Raw genomic sequence first — 20,121 nt, forward strand, 5'->3', positions numbered from 1 at the left:
CGCCGGAACACTCGGAAAGAATCTGTCGGGTGCTGGAAATGCGGGGGTGCCGGCGGGTTTCGGTGCTGCCGGGAGCTGGTCCACTCGGCCTGCAGACGCCATTTCTCCGAGGCCGCAGCACGCCAGGCTCATGTTCTTGAGGAACTAGGCTCTGCCGGTGCGGACTGGCGGCGTTGCTCCCTCGCCGGCGCCGACCCCGGGGTTCCGACCGGCGGAGCGGCGGGGCGCAGGGTGTCGAGGTGCGTGCCGCCTGCCCGGCGCCTCAGTCGTCTCTGTGGCCGCGTGGTGGGCTCCCCTGCGCCGCCGGCGCTCGCGGCTGCCGGGTCCCCCAGCGTCTCCGTGCACTTCCCCTCGGGCCGGGGACAGCGTCCCGCCGGCTGAGAATCGCGCAGTTCTAGCTGCTGCGGTTTCTTCACTTTCCTGCACCGAGAACCAGGCGCCTGAAGAAGCCCCGACAATGGGGATTTACACCCGGAAGTGTCGGGAAAAAGACCACCATAACAGGATCCCCAGTCTCCCTTGAGAGCCCTGTGGGAAGAGCTAACCCTCTGTTCGGAGGTTGTAGGAGGTGCTCGTAAATCGTTCTGTAGGCTCTGAGAAAGGCCTCAGGTCCTCTGGTGGTTTTTCTTTCCTCAGTTCTGTTTTTCTGCAAGAGAATCACACAGAGGAAAATAATACTGTACATCGAAAAGACTTTTCCCGAAGTAAGTTGCCGTTTTCTTTCTTCCCTCAAGTTTCTTCACTTTCAAGATGTCTTCTACCTTCTGCAACTTCTTCCTGAGGAGGAAGCACCACTCGGTGACAGTACTCCAGGGATGGATGGACTCACAAGTTTAGCTCCACTCCCCAGCCATACCGCCCCGCTGCTTCTCACCCAATGACAGATCAGTCCTTTCTGGTCTAAGTTTTTTGGGTTTTTTTAATTTTTATTATGCTTTAAGTGAAAGTTTGCAAATCAAGTCAGTCTCTCATGCAAAAATTTATATACGTCTTGCCATACTCTCTCAGTTGCTCTCCTGCTAGTGAGACAGCACACTCCTCTCCACTCTCTATTTTCACGTCCAAACAGCCAGCTTCTGACCCCCTCTGCCCTCTCATCTCCCCTCCAGACAGGAGCTGCTGACATAGTCTCATATGTCTACTTGATCCAAGAAGCTCACTCCTCACCAGAATCATTTTCCATCCCATGGTCCAGTTCAATCCCTGTCTGAAGAGTTGGCTTTGGGAATGGTTCCTGTCTTGGGCCAACAGAAGGTCTGGGGACTATGACTCCCTCGGTCCTTCTGGTCTCAGTCAGATCATTAAGTCTGGTCTTTTTACAAGAATTTGAGGTCTGCATCCCACTGCTCTCCTGTTCCCTCAGGGTTTCTCTGTTCCCTGTCAGGGCAATCATCGGTTGTAGCCAGGCACCATTTAGTTCTTCTGGTCTCAGGCTGATGTAGTCTCTGATTATGTGTGACCCTTTCTGTCTCTTGGGCTCATAATTACCTTGTGTCTTTGGTGTTCGTTATTCTTCTTTGCTCCAGGTGGATTGAGATCAATTGATGTATCTTAGATGGCTGCTTGCTAGCACTTAAGACCTCAGACACCATTCTCCAAAGTGGAATGCAGAATGTTTTCCTAATAGATTTTATTATGCCAATTGACCTAGATGTGCTCTGAAACCATGGACCCCAAACCCTCGCTCCTGCTCGCTGGCCATCAAAGCATTCAGTTTATTCAGGAAATTTCTTTGCTTTAGGTTTAGTGCAGTTGTACATACCTCTCCTGTATTGTGTGTTGTCTTTCCCTTCACCTAAAATAGTTCTTGTCTACTATGTAATTAGTGAATAACCCTCTTCCTCCATCCCTCCCCACTCTCGTAACCACGAAAGAATGTTTTCTCCTCTGTTTAAACTATTTCTCGAGTTCTTATAATAGTAGTCTCGTCTGATATTTGTCCTTTAGCAACTGACTAATTTCACCCAGCATAACGCCTTCCAGATTCTTCCATGTTATGAAAAACTTCTTTGTTTTCTGGTTTAGTCCAGTTGTGCTGACCTCTCCTGTATTGTGTGTTGTCTTATCCTTCACCTAAAATAATTCTTATCCACTATCAATTTAGTGAAAAACCCCTTTCCTCCCTCCCTCCCTCCCTCCCCTCTCTTAGAACCATCAAAGAATATTTTTGTCTCTGTTTAAACTATAATAGTTAAAACAGTTCTTATAATAGTGGTCTCATACAATATTTGTCCTTTTGCAACTGACTAATTTCACCCAGCATAATGCCTTCCAGATTCCTCCATGTTATGAAATGTTTCATGGATTCATCATTGTTCTTTATCGATGTGTAGTTTTCCATTGTGTGAATATACCATAATTTATCCATTCATCCGTTGATGGGCACGTTGGTTTCTTCCACTTTTTGCTATTGTAAACAGAGCTGCAATAAACATGGGGGTGCATATATCTGTTCCTGTAAAGGCTCTTATTTCTCTAGGATATATTTCAAGGAGTGGGATTGCTGGATCGTATGGTAGTTGTATTTCTAGCTTTGTTTAAGGAAGCACCAAATCGATTTCCAAAGTGGTTGTGCCATTTGACATTCCCACCAGCAGTGTAGAAGTGTTCCAATCTCTCCACAGCCTCTCCAACATTTACTATTTTGTGTTTTTTGGATTAATGCCAGCCTTGTTGGAGTGAGATGGAATCTCATTGTAGTTTTGATTTGCATTTCTCTAATGGCTAACGATTGTGAGCATTTCCTCACCTTAGCTACCTGAATGTTTTCTTTACTGAAGTGCCTGTTCATATCCTTTCCCCCTTTTTTAATTGAGTTATTTGTCTTTTTGTAGTTGAGTTTTTGCAGTACCATGTACATTTTACAGACTAGACGCTGATCAGAAAGTCATAGCTAAAAACTTTTTCACAGTCTGTTGGTAATCTTTTCACTCTTGTGGTGAAGTCTTTGGATGAGCATAGGTGTTTGATAATTAGGAGCTCCCAGTTATCTAGCTTCTCTTCTGGTGTCTGTACATTGTTGATAATTTTTTTATACTGTTTATGCCATGTATTAGGGCTCCTAGTGTTGTCCCTATTTTTCTTCCATAATATTTATCGTTTTAGAATTTATAATTAGGTCTTTGATCCATTTTGAGTTAGTTTTTGTGCGTGGTATGAGGTATGGGTCTTGTTTCATTTTTTTGCAGATGGATATCCAGTTATGCCAGCACCATTTGTTAAAGATACTGTCTTTTCCCCCATTTAACTGCCTTTGGACCTTTGTCAAATATCATCTGCTCATATGTGGATGGATTTATGTCTGGATTCTCAATTCTGTTCCACTGGTCTATGCATCTGTTGCTGTACCAGTACCAGGGTATTTTGATTACTGTGGCGGTATAATCGGTTCTAAAATCAGATAGAGTGAGGCCTCCTACTTTGTTGTTCTTTTTCAGTAATGCTTTACTTATCTGAGCGCTCTTTCCCTTCCATGTGAAGTTGGTGATTTGTTTCTCCATCTCATTAAAAAATGTTGGAATTTGGGTCGGAATTGCATTGTATCTATAGATCGCTTTTGGTAGAATAGAAATTTGTACAATGTTAAGTCTTCCTATCCATGAGCAAGGTATATTTTTCCACTTATGTAGGTCTCTTTTGGTTTCTTGCCGTAGTGTCTTGTAGTTTTCTTTGCATAGGTCTTTTACATCTCTGGTACGATTTATTCGTAAGTATTTTATCTTCTTGGGGCCTACTGTAAATGGTGTTGATTTAGTGATTTCTTCTTTGACTCTCTCTTTGTTGGTGTAGAGGAATCTAACTGATTTTTGTATCTTTATCTTGTATTCTGATACTCTGCTGAACCCTTCTATTAGTTTCAGTAGTTTTCTTGAGGATTCTTTACGGTTTTCTGTGTATAAGATCATGTCATCTGCAAATAGAGATACTTTTACTTCTTCCTTGCCAATCTGGATGCCCTTTCTTTCTTTATCTCACATAATTGCTCTGGCTAGGACCGCCAGCACAATGTCGAATGAGAGTGGTGATAAAGGGCATCCTTGTCTGGTTCCCTGGTGGTGTAGTGGTTAAGTGCTATGGCTGCTAACCAAGAGGTCCGCGGGTCGAATCCGCCAGGTGCTCCTTGGAAACTCTACGGGGCAGTTCTACTCTGTCCTATAGGGTCACTATGAGTCAGAATCGAGTCGATGGCAGTGGGTTTGGTTTTTTTGGTGTCTGGATCCTGATCTCAAGGGGAATGCTTTCAGACTCTGTCCATTTAGGATGATGTTGGCTGTTGGCTTTGTATAAATGCCCTTTATTATGTTGAGGGATTTTCCTTCTATTCCTATTTTGCTGAGAGTTTGTATCATGAATTGGTGTTGAACTTTGTCAAATGCCTGTCCTGCATCAATTGATAAGATTATGTGGTTCTTTTATTTATATGCTGGATTGCATTAATTGTTTTTTAATGTCACACCATCCCTGCACACCTGGTATGAATTCCACTTGGTCATGGTGAATTGTTTTTTCAGTATGTTGTTGAATTCTATTGGCCAGAATTTTGTTGAGGGTTTTTGCATCTAAGTTCATGAGGGATCTAGGTCTATAATTTTCTTTTTTTTGTGGTGTCTTTATCTGGTTTTGGTATGAGGGATATGCTGGCTTCATAGAATGACTTTAGTAGTATTCCATCCTTTTCTATGCTCTGAAATAGCTTTAGTAGTGGTGTTAATGCTTGTCTGAAAGTTCGGTAGAACTCTGCGGTGAAACCATCCGGGCCAGGGCTTTTTTTGTTGGGAGTTTTTTGATTACCTTTTCAATTTCTTTTTTTGTTATGGGTGTGTTTAGTTGTTCTACCTCTGTTTGGGTTAGTTTAGGTAGGTAGTGTGTTTCTAGAAATTCATACATTTCTTCTAGGTTTTCAAATTTGGAGTACAGTTTTTCATAGTAATCTGATACGATTCTTTTAATTTCAGTTGGGTCTGTTGTAATATTGCACATCTCATTTCTTATTCGGGTTATTTGCTTCCTCTCCTCTTTTTCTTTTGTCAGTTTGGCCAATGGTTTATCAATTTTGTTGATTTTTTCAAAGAACCAGCTTTTGGTCTTGTTAACTCTTTAAACTGATTTTCTGTTCTGTATTTCATTTAATTCTGCTCTAGTTTTTATTATTGCTTTCTCCTGGTGCCTGACGGTTTCTTTTGTTGCTCTCTGTTTCTTCAAGTTGTAGGGATAATTCTTTGATTTTGGCCCTTTCTTTTTTTTGGATGTGTGCATTTACTGATATAAATTGACCTCTGAGCACTGCTTTCGCTGTGTCCCAAAGGTTCTGATAGGAAGTGTTTTCATTCTCATCGGATTCTATGCATTTCTTTATTCCATCCTTAATGTCTTCTATGACCCAGTCATTTTTGAGCAGGGGTATTGTTCAGTTTCCAAGGATTTGATTTCTTTTCCCTGCTTTTCCTGTTACTGATTTCCACTTTTATGGCCTTATGGTCAGAGAAGATGCTTTGTAATATTTCAGTGTTTTGGATTCTGCTAAGGCTTGCTTTATGACCTAATATGTGGTCTATTCTAGAGAATGTTCCATGTGCACTAGAAAAGAAAGTATACTTGTTTGCTGTAGGTCTATGAGGTCATGTTGGTTGATTGTGGCATTTAGATCTTCCGTGTCTTTATTGAGCTTCTTCCTGGATGTTCTGTCCTTCACCGAATGTGGTGTGTCGAAGTCTCCTACTATAATTGTGGAGTAGTCTATCTCACTTTTCCGTGCTGTTAGAGTTTGGTTCATATATCTTCCAGTCCTGTCATTGGGTGCATAAATATTTAATATGGTTATATCCTCCTGGTATATTGTCCCTTTAATCATTGTATAGTGTCCTTGTCCTTTGTGGTGGATTTGATTTTAAAGTTTATTTTGTCAGAATATTGCCATTCCTGCTCTGTTTTGGTTGCTGTTTGCTTGATATATTTTTTTCCATCCTCTGAGTTCTAGTTTGTGTCTCTAAGTCTAAGGTGTGTCTCTTGTAGGCAGCATATAGACGGATCATGTTTTTTTAATCCATTCTGCCACTTTCTGTCTCTTTATTTGTGCATTTAGTCCATTTCCATTCGCCGTAATTATGGATAGGTATGAGTTTAGTGCCCTCATTTTGATGTCTTTTTGTGTGTGTTGTTGACAGTTTCTTTTTCCCATTTAATTTTTTGTGCTGAGTAGCTTATCTTTATATATTCTTTTCCTCTTATTTGTTGTTGCTGATTTTATTTCTGCTGAGTCTCTATTTTTTCTTGTATTTTATTTTGATGAGTAGGATTGTTAGTCTCTTTTGTGGTTACCTTAATATGTACCCTTATTTTTCTAAGTTTGAACCTAAATTTTATTCCTTTATATCACCTTGTCTTCCTCTCCATATGAAAGATCTATGACTACATTTCTAAGTCCCTCTTTGTTGTTTTTTAATGTTGTCTTCTTTTATTGGGAGGTACCAGTTATCCTTGAACCCCTGTCACAGGTGGCTGGGTGACCTGAGTGTCATCACCAGTCCTTAGGCCCCTTTCGTGCGTAGGTGAGGATCCTGTTTAATAGCCAAAGCAGTGTCAAACATCAAACACCCGTACTTAGTGTGTGTGGCCTGGGGGAATCTGCCCCTGAGGGCGCCCTGGGTATACCCCTATCCCACTGCAGAGATCAGTAAGTAGTCCCCTCTGGGGCCTTGTTCAGTGTTGTGGGGACTGAGGAAAGGTCTGGCCTGAATCTTCTCTGCTGTTGCTAGCTTCTGGTGGAATTGGGGAAGGACTGAGATTTGTCAAAACTCTCTCAAAAGAGGCAAAAAGTAAAGATGAGAAGGCAGGAAGGGACAGGAAAACTGGACGAATGGAAACAGGGAACGTGCGGTGGAGAATGGGAGAATGTTGACACATCGCGGGGTTGGCAGCCAATGTCACAAAATGATTTGTGTATTAATTGTGTAATGAGAAACTAATTTACTCTGTAAATTTTCACCTAAATCACACACAAAAAAGGTCCAGACTTGATGGACCAGTTGAGACAAGAGGACTCCCTGAGACTATTTCCTTGAGATACTCTTGAAACCTTCAACTAAAACTATCCCCTGAGGCCACATTTTAGCAAAAGAACAGAGTGGCACACAATATAAAGGATATTATCCATGAGTATGGTGCTAAATTTAAAATTTAAAAAAATGCATAGGAGATCAAAAGGTCAACAATTACTCTAAAGCAAAGATGAGAAGATAAGGGAACAGGGAAACTAGAGTACTGGAAACGAAACAGAAAGCAGTGAAAGAGAATGTTGACTCATTCTGAAAAATGTAACTAACGTCACTGAACAATTTATATAGGAATCGTTAAGTGGAAACCTAATTATGTAAACTTTCACTGAAAACACAATAAAATAATTTAAAAAATGAAAGAAAAAACTCAAAGAGGGTAAGTAAAGGTAGTTTGGAGTTGTTCATTTTGTGGGCTTTAAGATAAGCCTCATATCATAGGTTCTTTTTCCTTCCCCAGCTCTGGCTTCCCTGGACTCCGCACGTCTCCAGGAGAGGAACCTGGAAAATTGATCAGTTCTGACAGTTCTAAAAACCATGCCCCAAGTGAGTTGCTGTTTCTTCTCTCCTTCTTGAAGTACAGTCATTTTGTGTGACGTGAACACCAGATAAATTTATTCCAGAATTTTCTGCCTTGCTCAGCCTCCTAGGAGAACTTTCCCTCATAAGAGAACTTTGAGTGACAGTAGGAAAGAACCCCCTTCTTTTTTAAATACCTCTTCCCTCCCTAGTGTTGAGATGTTCATTCAGCCAATCAGTGTATATTTCCTCCATGTACAGTATTCTCCCAGGAACCCCTGAGGGAGCAGAGACACTTCTCCTGGACACCAGTGCAGATTGTTAGCACTGTGGTTTGCTGAGGTAGAGATGAGTGGTTAAATGAGACACATGGCAAACTTTATTCTCTACAAACCTGGGTTTTACACTGGGAAGTGACAGCGTTTCTGGCGGCTATTTCCAGTCTCAGTGTGGCAAGATTTTCTATGAGGCTGTTAAGATCACATGGAAAAGTAGTAGAGACATTCCCCGGATTATGAACGAGTTCTGTTCCTAAACCTGTCTTTAAGTCAAATTTGTACATAAGCCGTAAAGTTTAGGAATGGTTTGTATCTAATATCAATTAGTCAAATGTGTGTTCTAGTATATAGTATATAGCTGTCTTAGTCATCTAGTGCTGCTATAACAGAAATATTACAAGTGGATGGCTTTAACAAAGAGAAATTTATTCTCTCACAGTGTATTAGGCTTGAAGTCCAAATTCAGGGCATCAGTTTCAGGGCAAGGCTTTCTCTCTGCCGGCCTTCTCATCAGTCTTCCCCCAGACTAGGAGCTTCTCCGTGCAAGGACCTTGGGTCCAAAGGACACGCTCTGCTCCCAGCACTGATTTCTTTGTGATACGAGGTACCCCCTCTATGCTAGCTTCCCATAAAAGGTGGTGCAGGCCATACCGCAGGGAAACTGCCTTTACGTTGGATCAGGGAAATGACCTGAGTAAGGGTGGTGTTACAATCCCACCCTAATCCTTTTAACTACATGTAGAGATTATAATTTATAACATGTAGGAAAATCACAAAATGGAGGACAACCACACATGGCCTAACCAAGCTGACACATATTTTGGGGGGACGCAGTTTAATCCGTTGTTGTTGTCAGGTGCCGTCCAGTCGGTTCCGACTCATAGCGACCCTGTGCACAACAGAACGAAACACTGCCCGGTCCTGAGCCATCCTTACAGTCGTTGTTATGCTTGAGCTCATTGTTGCAGCACCTCCACATGTCTGTCTGTTTGTCATACTGTGGGGCTTGCGTGTTGCTGTGATGCTGGAAGCTATGCCACCGGTATTCAGATACCAGCAGGGTTACCCATGGAGGACAGGTTTCAGCTGAGCTTCCAGACTAAGACAGACTAGGAAGAAGGACCCAGCAGTCTGCTTCTGAAAAGCATTAGCCATCGAGAACCTTATGAATAGCAGCGAAACATTGTTAATCCATTACAGTACCCTAATCCTCTTTATTAATCTGTATGCTGAACAAATAATCCGAGAAGCTGGACTATATGAAGAAGAATGGGGCATCAGGATTAGAGGAAGACTCATTAACAACCTGTGTTATGCAGATGACACAACCTTGCTTGCTGAAAGTGAAGAGGACTTGAAGCACTTACTAATGAAGATCAAAGACCACAGCCTTCAGTACGGAGTACACCTCAACATAAAGAAAACAAAAATCCTCACAACTGGACCAGTGAGCAACATCATGATAAACAGAGAAAGATTGAAGCTGTCAAGGATTTCATTTGACTTGGATCCACAATCAACAGCCATGGAAGCAGCAGTCAAGAAATCAAAAGACGTACTGCATTGGGTAAATCTGCTGCAAAGGGTCTCTTCAGTGTTGAAGAGCAAGGATGTCACCCTGAAGATTAAGGTGCGCCTGACCCAAGCCACGGTATTTTTAATCACATCATATGCATGTGAAAGCTGGACAATGAATAAGGAAGACCAAAGAAGAATTGGCGCCTTTGAATTGTGGTGTTGGCGAAGAATATAGACTATACCATGGACTGGCAAAAGAATGAACAAATCTGTCTTGGAAGAAGTACAGCCAGAATGCTCCTTAGAGGCAAGGATGGCGAGACTGCGTCTTACATACTTTGGACATGTTGTCAGGAGGGATCAGTCCGTGGAGAAGGACATCATGCTTGGCAGAATACAGGGTCAACGGAAAAGAAGAAGACCCTCAACAAGGTGGATTGACACAGTGGCCGCAACAATGAGCTCAAGCATAACAACGATTGTAAGGATGGCGCAGGACCAGGCAGTGTTTCGTTCTGTTGTGCATAGGGTCGCTATGAGTCGGAACCGACTGGACAGCACCTAACAACAACAACAATCCTCTTTAACATAAAATTTTAGCATAAAATTACAATCACAAAATGGAGGACAACTACAGAATACAGGGAATCATGGCCTAACCCAGTTGATACATACTTCTTTTGGGGGACATAATCCATGACAATAGTGTACCTTGCCACACATAGAAAACAGTAAAGAAACACTTCTAGATATACTAAAATATCTGTAACGTAATACAGTGATAATAATAATAATGTTTTGATGCGTGTCGGAAAGTAGCACCTGTTTGTTATTGTGAACCATCGTATGCATCTTGAATTTTAATATAATAGACTTTATGGGGCTTAGCTCCGAACCACGTGTTGTACTTAAGTCTGACACGAGGCGGATGTTCACAGCCCCAGGATTGCCTGTGCTGAATGCTGAGAAGGAAGGGATCTTGCCCCTTGGATTAGCTTCCTGTTGCTGCTGTAACAAAGACCGTGAATTTAGTGGCTTAAAACAACACAAATGTATTATGTCACACTTCTGGAGGTCAGAAGTCTGAAATTGATCTTGAAGGGCGAAAATCAAGGTGTTGGTGGGGCCGCATTCCTCCTGGAAGCACTAGAGGAGAATCTATTTTCTTGCCTTTTCCAGCCCCTAGAAGCTGCCCACATTACTTGGCTTGTGGCCGCCTGTCCATTTTCAAAGTCAGCAGTGACATTCCGTCATCACCTCAACTTCTTTGAGTCTCCTGCCTACCTCTGTCACTTATGATGACCTCTGTGATTACATTCAGGGCCCACCTGGATAATCCAGGACCACCTCCCCATCTCAAGACCCTTAATCACATCTGCGGTCTGTTTTTGCCATGTAAGGTAACACAGCCACAGGTTCTGGGGGCTCGAACCTGGACACCATGGAGGACCGTTACTCTGACTTCACGCCCCTCTTGTGAAAGACTAATGAGGGAGGATGGCCAGCGGTCAGGTTCGCCTCGGAGTTGGCCAGGATGTGCCAGTCCTGTGTGACGTGTGTGCACACCTTAACAGGAAGCTGTCCCATCAGCTTACCGTACTCTGTGCACATGGAAAGTGGGATGCATACTGCCAGATGCATACTTTTTTGAGAATTTCAGACTCTCGGAGCTCAAAGACATTAAAAAATTTGTCCAGTTTAAATCTCAAATAAGCAGATTATTGTTGTGGTTAGGTGCTGTTGAGTTTGTTCCGACTCATAGTGACCCTGTGTACTACAGAAGGAAACACTGCCCAGCCCTACGCCATCCTTACAAGCAGATCATCACATCCATCAATTGGGAATATCGTATGTGCATTACAGACTTTGTAATGGCCAGGAAAAACATTCAGTGATGTAATACTGTGATTTAATGATGAATCTGAGCATTCAGAGTAATCTCGTTATATCCAAATTCTATTTTGTAGCCTAGAGATGCAGTAAAAATTATGTGAAATTTCCATCCGTTTTCTTTTTCATTAGAGGGAGAAGGGAAGAAGTCATATCTACTGAGAATTTGAAACTTTAATGCGCTGCATGGTTTTAGCAGTATTTCATTTAAATGGAAAACTGCACTCATCTGACCTTTTTATTACTGGACCTTTCCAGATAATAGAATTATGTCATGCCCTCCTTCAGTGCCCTCCTTCTTTTCTCCTTTTACCTCAAAATCATTACCACATTTTGACAATAATTAATGGATTTGTTGTTTCAGTGGTTGGTGACTTTCAGGGATGTGGCCATAGAGTTCTCTGAGGAGGAGTGGGAATACCTCAGCCCTGCTCAGAGGGAATTGTACAGGGATGTGATGCAGGAGAACTATAGCAACTTGTTGTCACTGGGTAAGGTCATCTTACACAATATTCAGAGTGTCCCCCATTCTCTCTGCCTCGTTCATTGTGAATTTCTGACTTCTGTTCCCTCAGGAAAGGTGTGTGTGTTGTATAGGTAGAAATGGACGGCTCTGCTGTGTACTTTTGTATGCCCCGTCCTTCAGACTTGAACACCTTCCTCTATCATTTGTTATCAATGTCTCTCTTCCCTGTTGACCAGTGTACTGGATTTAAATCTGGTACTCCCATAACATGGCTATGTTCCATTTCCTTTTTTTTAAGCTGGATGTTCAGCCCCTAAGCCAGATGCATACTCCTTATTGGAGCAAGGAAAGGATCCCTGGATGGTGGTGATAGCCATGACAAGAAGGTGAAGCTCAGGTGAATAAGGGCTGGTCACACGGGGGAGCTTCTACCAGTAATAACAGAGATTGTCTGTGAGGTGGTAGCACTTTTCAGATGTTTGTGTGACTCTCCCCTCACACAAAGAAACAAGGCCTGAGATCTAAGGAGAGCAGGAAGACTGTATCCCAAAGGACACTCCCTCTCAACTCCCGTCAGCCACTCCTCCTGTCTTTTACATTCCTCTTTTATTTTAATGATGGAACTAACCTTTGGTCCCCAAAGACAGTCTTTTCTTTGAATTGAATTTTTTTCCCCAATTGCTCTTTTGCATTTAAACTTGGATATGTATTTCCAGCCAGCAAATGTTTGTTGAAACCTTACAGTTTTCTTATCTAGGACAGTCAGGGATTGTTTTTAGGGAGGAACATTTGAGCTGAGACCTGAATGAAGTTGTTGTGTGTTGTTAGGAGCCGTTGAGTCGTCTCCCACTCATAGCAACCCTGCATACAACAGAATGAAACAGTGCCTGGTCCTGTGCCATCCTCACAGTTGTTACTCTGTTTGAGCCCATTGTTACGGCCACTGTGTCAAACCATCTCATTGAGGGTCTTCCTCTTTTTCACTGGCCATCTACTTTACCAAGCATGAGTTCCTTCTCCAGGGATTGGTTCCTGCTGATAACATGTCCAAAGTATGTGAGATGAAGTCTCACCATCCTCGTTTCTGAGGAGCATTCTGGCTGTACTTCTTCCAAGACAGATTTGCTCATTCTTCTTACAGTCCATGGTATATTCGACATTCCTTGCAAACACCATAATTCGAAGGCATCAGTTTTTGAGTTTTTCTTATTCGTTGTCTGGCTTTCACATGGGAAACCCTGGTGGCGTAGTGGTTAAGAGCTACAGCTGCTAACCCAAAGGTCGGTAGTTCAGATCCACCAGGTGCTCCTTGGAAACTCTATTGGGCAGTTCTACTCTGTCCTACAGGGTCGCTATGAGTCAGAATGGCCTCGAGAGCAATGGTTTCTTTTTTAGCTTTCACATGCATATGAAGCAATTGAAAATACCAGGGCTTGGATCAGGCACACTTAGTTCTCAAAGTGACCTCTTTGCTTTCTAACACTCTAAAGAGGTCTTTTGCATCAGATTTGCCCAATGCAATGAATCCTTTGATTTCTTGACTGCTCCTTCCATAGCTGTGGATTGTGGATCCAAGTGAAATGAAATCCTTGACAACTTCAGTCTTCTCCCTGTTTATCATGATGATGCTATTTGTCCAGTTGTGAGGATTTTTGTTTTCTTTATATTGAGCTGTAATCCGTACTGAAGGCTGTGGGCTTTGGATGAAGTAGCCATGTAAAAACCAATAGAATGTGTGTTAAGGAAGAGGGAAGAAAAGTGCAAAGACCCTGAGGAAAGGCTGAACTTTGTTTACTAGAGAATCAGAAAGAAGGTCAGTGTGGCGAGAGTGTGATGTCTGTATAGCGCACGATTTCTCTAAGTGAAAGGGAGAATTGTAAAAATGATGTTAGAGAAGCACGCAGAGATCAGATGATTTAAGTCCTTGTACGCTATTGCAAAGAGTGAGGTTTTATTCTCAGTATGAGAGGAAGCCCTGGGCGGGGTTTGTGCACGTGAGTAAGGGTCTTTGGTTAAAGATCACTCCGGGTGCTATGTGGAGAATGGGGACAGGAATGTCTAGGGCAACAGATTTCTCTTTATATATGGCCTTTCTGGCCCTGGGTTTTTAGTTCTGCCAAGATGATTTGCAAAGGTATTGGACAGTTTGCTATGGAAATAAGGTGTGTAAAACCTTTGCAGGTATTGGTCGATTACTGTGCAGACTAGGTGACTGTTGCCTACCTAGGGTTTTGGTCAGTTTTGCCATTCTCTTAGGCTTAAAACGACCAATCCTACAGAGGTTGGGGGGACCTAACTACCATCAAGAAGAAGAGCCAAGGAGCAGAGCGTGTCCTTTGGACCCAGGGTCCCTGCACTGAGAACCTTCTAGACCCAGGAGATAGAGACAGCGGTAGACGGCACAAAATGGCACTCGCAGCAGGAACCAGGAGACCAGTGTGAGACAGCCGCAGTGGACTTGCCGACCCATGCGTGAGAGAGCTGAACACCTTCAGGCAGGAGGCTTGCTGGCAGAGTGGGGTGCCTCTGGGCACTTGATGTCGGAGCGGAAAGAGTCGTAATACTTGCCCAAGTGGGGCCCAGTGGCAGAAGCCCAAGCACAGCCTGCCTGTGGGCATGGCTGAGAAGGAGCTGATTGGTGTCTTGGTTGGAAGCTGTCCTGACTGACAAACTGTATCCTGTCTCCTGCCATGTTTCTGTTACTTCTAAGTTGATTCTGATCCTGAATTGTAACCTGTTACTCCCCAAATAAACCCCATAATCATGAGTATGGTCTATGAGTTCTGTGCAGCCATTGTAACAAATCAGCGAACCCAGCAGAGAAGTAGAGAGTGCCTTGGGAGGGCCAGCTGGTGTCAGAATTGGTAAGACGATTGGAGAGAGGAGTTGTGTCTGACCTCCACCTCGTAGAAATGAGTTTAATGCTGATCTTGATTCTCACCCCGCCTCCTCAAGTTTGGTGGCTTCTGATGCCACCATGTTACAGAACGGCACCAGGAAGACTAGTCAGAAGACTAGTTCTTTGGGGGAGATAATGAGAAGTGATTAGTTTCTGGTTCTATTTTGAAAGTAGAATTAATGGAATTTGTGGATAGTCCACTAGGACTCAAACATACCAGCGATCACAAAGATGGCGCAGGACAGTGTGTTTCATTCTCTTATATGTAAGGTCGCCATGAGTTTGAGCTGACTTGATGGCAACTAACAATGACAAGCTGATAAATTGCCACTACCTATCTGTGAGTTTGTCGTACTGTGGAGGCTATGCCATTGGTATTTCAGATACCAGCAGAGTCACCTATGGTGGACATGTTTCAGTGGAACTTCCAGACTAAGACTAGGAAGAAAGACTTGGCAGTCTACTTCCAAAAATTAACCAATGAAAACCCCGTGCTTCATAAGAGAATGCCTCATACGCATGCAAAAGTTGTATGGTGAAAAGGAAGACAGAAGGAGAATTGATGCATTCAAACTGTGGCATTGGCGAAGAATGTTGAATATACTGTGGACTGCCAAAAGGAGAAACAAATCAGTGTTAGAAGAAATACAGCCAGAATGTTCCTTAGAAGCAAGGTTAGTGAGACTTCCACTTGCTTAGTTTGGATATATCATCAGGAAAGACCAATCTCTAGAAAAGGATATCATGCTTGGTAAAGCAGAGGGCCAGTGAAAGTGAGGGAAACCCTAAATGAGATACATCGACATCATAGTCACAACAATGGACCCAGATACACCACTGACTGTGAAGATGGTGCAGGACCAGGCAACGTTTCTTTTTAGTATATATAAGGTTGCCATGAATCGGAGGTGACTTGTCAAAAAGTAGCAATAACATCTGATAGACTGGAAATAGAGGTGTGAGAGTTTGGAAGCTTGCAGAATAAATCAAGAGTTACGCATCTGAGATGGACATCAGATATCCACGTGGAGACGTTATATAAGCGTTTGGAAGCCCGACAGGGGTGGGGTTGGTATCAGGACTGAAGAGATAGACATGGGGTGAATCTCTGTACCATGGGACTGGATGAGGTCATGGAATGAGTTGGTTTAGATGGAGAAGTAAAATACAAGGAGTAAATGTGGGCTATTCTAACATTTAGTTGAGAAACTGTTGCAGGAAAGGAAATTAAGGCGTAAGCTGCCATCTGGGAAGTAACTGGGAATGCAGTGTATTGGGAGCCAAGCGATAGAGTTAAAGCGGGAGTGGTCAACTGAAAGATCCCGCTAAGAGGTCAAGAAAGATGAAGGCTAAGAATTGGCTATTGGATGTGCTAGGACAAAGGGTATTGGTGACCCTGGCAAAGTAGGCTTGGAAGTAAGTGAGATAAAAACCTGATTATAGAGACTTAGAATGAGAAAGAAATACACCAGTGATAAAAACTAGAGTGGGATAGTGAATTTTACCAGTGTTGAAAGCCTGTTTGAGGAGCTCTCAAAGGTATCAGTAGAATTTTAAAATGTCTTAGATTTGTTTTTAATTATTAGTTTTTCATATCTTATTTTTATTGTTGAGAACATACACAGCAGAACATACACCAATTCAGCAGTTTCTACATGTACAGTTCAATAACAGATTACATTCTTCAAGTCGTGCAGCCGTTCTCAACCTCCTTTTCCAAGCTCTTCATTCCCCATTAACATAAACTCACTGGCTCCTAAGTTTCCTATCTATGGAAATGCTGTTTTCGGTTTGATCCCATATATACCAAAAAAACCAAACCCGTTGCTATTGAATTGATTCTTACTGATAGCAACCCTATAGGACAGAGTAGAACTGCCCTGTAGAGTTTCCAGGGAGTGCCTGGTGGATTCACACTGCTGACTTTTTGGTTAGCAGCTGAGCTGTTAACCACTCCACCACCAGGGCTCCAAATACAATATATTGCATGTTTTGATAATGTGACATTTGAGCAGAAAACTAAAATGAAGTGAGGAAACAAGCCATGGAGGTATCCGGGGGGAGAGCATTCCAAAAAAGAGGGAACCATAAGTACAGGGGCATATCCTTGGCATGTTCGAACAGCAGAGGCCATTGTGACTGGAGCAAAATGAAGAAGTAAGACAGTGGTTGCAGGTGATGTCAGAGGAGTGGCTGAAGGCAGGCTTCTGTAGGTTCTTATGGACCATAGTAAGGATTTTTTATTTTATTCTAATGAGGTAAACTCTCGAATTTTTAGCAGGGGAATAATATGATACGAATTAGGTTTTGAAAGCATTTCTCTGGTGCTGTGTGACTAGCTTGTCGGACAAAGACGAAGCTGGGCCAGGTAGGAGGCTGTTGCAGTGAGACATGGTGGCTTGGCCTTGGATGGTAGTAGTCAAGGTGGTTTGATTTTTGATAAATTTTGACTGTACAGCTAACAGGATTTGCTGATAGACTGGATGCCCAGCCAGACATCTGTTTGTTTCCTGGGTGTTAACTGTTGTTTTACAAGCTTCCTTGTTCTCATCCAAAGTTTGAAAACCACTGATTTATTTTGTAATTATTTTCTTCCCTATAAGCTCTTCTCACTGTTTGTTCTTTCCTTGTGACTTTTTTTTCTATTTGTACAAAATAATTAGGAGCTGTTTAAGCCATCCTATTCATATGAAAATTATTTTCATTTCACCTACCAGTTTTACCTTAAAAGTTCTGTTTCTTCTGGAAAACAGAAACAACAGGAATTTATTTTCTTGTTATCTTACAGACTTTGAATCCAGCTGTGAGACCAAGAAGTCATTTCCAGAAAAGAGTACTCATAAAACGGAATCATGCCAGTGGGAGACAGTGGGAAAACCTCTGGGTCTTGACCTTGAGTGTCATCGTCCTGGAGGCATTATGGAGTACAAAGGCCAATCTGAGAGACAACAGAGAAACCAGGGGGCACTTTTCATGCATGTGAAAACCTGTGAAGAAAAGACCATTCGAAGTCATTCCACATCCTCTACAGAGGAAAAAATGTACAAATGTAAGCAGTGTAGACAAGCCTTCAGCTACCCGTCATGCCTTATGCAGCATGAGAAAACTCATAATGGAAAACATGCTGAAATGAAGACGTGTAGGAAGACCTTCAGCAAACAGCCCAGCTGTGGTCAACATCAGAGGTTTCAGACTGGTGAGAAACCATATGAGAGTATGGAATGTGGAAAGGCCTTCGGTCGTAGTTCCGATCTGATTCAGCCTCAGAAAATTCATACTAATGAAAAACCATATCAGTGTAAAGCATGTGGGAAAGCCTTTATTCGTGGCTCACAGCTCACGGAACACCAGAGAGTTCATACGGGAGAGAAACCCTATGAATGTAAGAAATGTGGAAAAGCCTTTAGTTACAGTTCACAGTATACGCTTCATCAGAGAATTCATAGTGGTGAAAAACCCTATGAATGTAAAGACTGCGGAAAGGCCTTTATTCTTACCTCTCAACTTACTTACCTTCAGAGAATTCATAGTGGCGAAAAACCCTTCAAGTGTAAGGAATGCGGAAAGGCCTTTATTCTTGGTTCACACCTAACTTATCATCAGAGAGTTTATACTGGTGAAAAGCCTTATAGATGTAAAGAATGTGGGAAGGCTTTTTTATGCGCGTCCCAACTTAATGAGCATCAGAGGATTCATACAGGTGAGAAACCCTATGAATGTAAGGAGTGTGGCAAGGCCTTTATTCGTGGCTTACAACTTACCATCTGAGAGTTCATACAGGTGAGAAACCCTATAAATGTAAAGAATGTGGAAAAGCCTTCATCTGTAATTCTAATCTCACTCAACACCAGAGGATCATTAGTAATGAAAAACCATACAAATGTAAAGGATGTGGAAAGGCCTTTAATAGTTGCAAACAACTTAGTGAACACCAGAGAATTCATACGGGTGAGAAGCCCTTTGAATGTAAGGAATGTGGAAAGGCCTTTATTCGTGGTGCATATCTTACTCAACATCAGAAGATTCATGGTGAGAAACATTACGAATGTCAGGTCTGTGGGAAGGCCTTTATTCGTGTCACACAACTTTTATCATCAGAGAATTCATACAGGTGAAAAACCTTACCAATGTAAAGAATGTGACAAGGCCTTTACTTATGGCTCCCAACTTAATGAACACCAAAGACTTCACAGAGGTGAAAAATCCTATGAGTGTAAGCAGTGTGGGAAGGCCTTTATTCGTGCTTCACACCTTACTGAACATCAGAAGACTCATACCGGGGAGAAGCCCTATGAATGTAAGGAATGTGGGAAGGCCTTCAGTCGGGGATCGGAACTTACTCTACATCAAAGGATCCATACTGGAGAGAAACCCTATGCATGTGTTGAATGTGGCAAAGACTCTATACGTCATTCACAACTTACCAAACATCTGAGGCTTCATAATTAAGAAAGTCACTGAATGGGATTTATTCTAAGGCTTCACCTGTCTTCAGTTGCTCTGGTGTATTAAGAGAACCCATATTGTGATAGTAATGAATGTAGGACATTCTTTTACTTCACCTCGGAATCTGCCTCTTTTTGGAAAGCCTATAGTAACTTCTGGGAGCCCTGGTGGTGCAGTGGTTAAGCACTCTGAGTGCCCAGCTGCCAACCAAAAGGTTGACGTTTTGACCCATTTGCTGCTCCACAGGAGAAAAATGTGGCAGTCTGCTTCCATAAAGGTCACAGCCTTGGAAGCCCTTTGGGGAGGTTGTACTCTGTCCTATAGGATCAGTACGAGTCAGCATCCACTCGACAGCATCGTGGTTTTTTTTGGGGGGGGGACATATTAATGAATGTAGAAATGACTTCTGGAACCCTTGAACATTCTTGAAAAATCTTCATGAGCCTGGAATGTAATGGTGAGGCATGGCCTTTATTGAGCATTATCTCCCTGTCACCTTTATAACTGCAAAACTGGATTAATTACTTGTCCTCTTTGTGTTTCCTTTTCTTTATCTGTAAAATTCCGCTACGCTATTGTCATGATTAAATGAAGTAATGCATAGAACACCATTTAGACAGTATCTATCCATTTTAATTATCACTACTGCCATCATTACGTGCTATTAGAGAAGTTAAATGGTAGGAATATTGTATGAATGCTGTAGAAAGATGTAAGCATCTTGTTACCATCTCCCTTTTTCAAAAGCTAGTTAATTCATCTTGTAATAAAAACCTTTAGATTGTAATAAAGTTAACAAAGGCCTTCATTCAGAGTTGATAAATTTTGCGGCACCAGAAAAAATATACTTTACAGGATCTTCTCTGGGAGAAACTACTTTATTGTTGAGTTTTTAATAAAATCAAGGAGAGGTGATTTTTGTACAACAAATTCCAAAACCAGAAATCAGTCATGTAATTCGTATTTTCTGATTAGTATTTAAAGGAAAAAAAATTATCAAAATGAGAACCAAAATAGCACCACTTAAAAGACTCGACGGCAGTGGGTTGGTTT

General features: G+C 42.2%; 1 pseudogene; it reads left to right on the top strand.

The window, feature by feature from the left end:
* Window positions 1–22: 22 nt before the first annotated feature.
* LOC135229217 (zinc finger protein 571-like) lies at window positions 23–19,876 on the top strand (annotated as a pseudogene).
* Window positions 19,877–20,121: the final 245 nt, after the last annotated feature.

The sequence above is a fragment of the Loxodonta africana genome, unplaced genomic scaffold, assembly GCF_030014295.1.
Source record: "Loxodonta africana isolate mLoxAfr1 unplaced genomic scaffold, mLoxAfr1.hap2 scaffold_168, whole genome shotgun sequence".
Classification (NCBI taxonomy): Eukaryota; Metazoa; Chordata; class Mammalia; order Proboscidea; family Elephantidae; genus Loxodonta; species Loxodonta africana.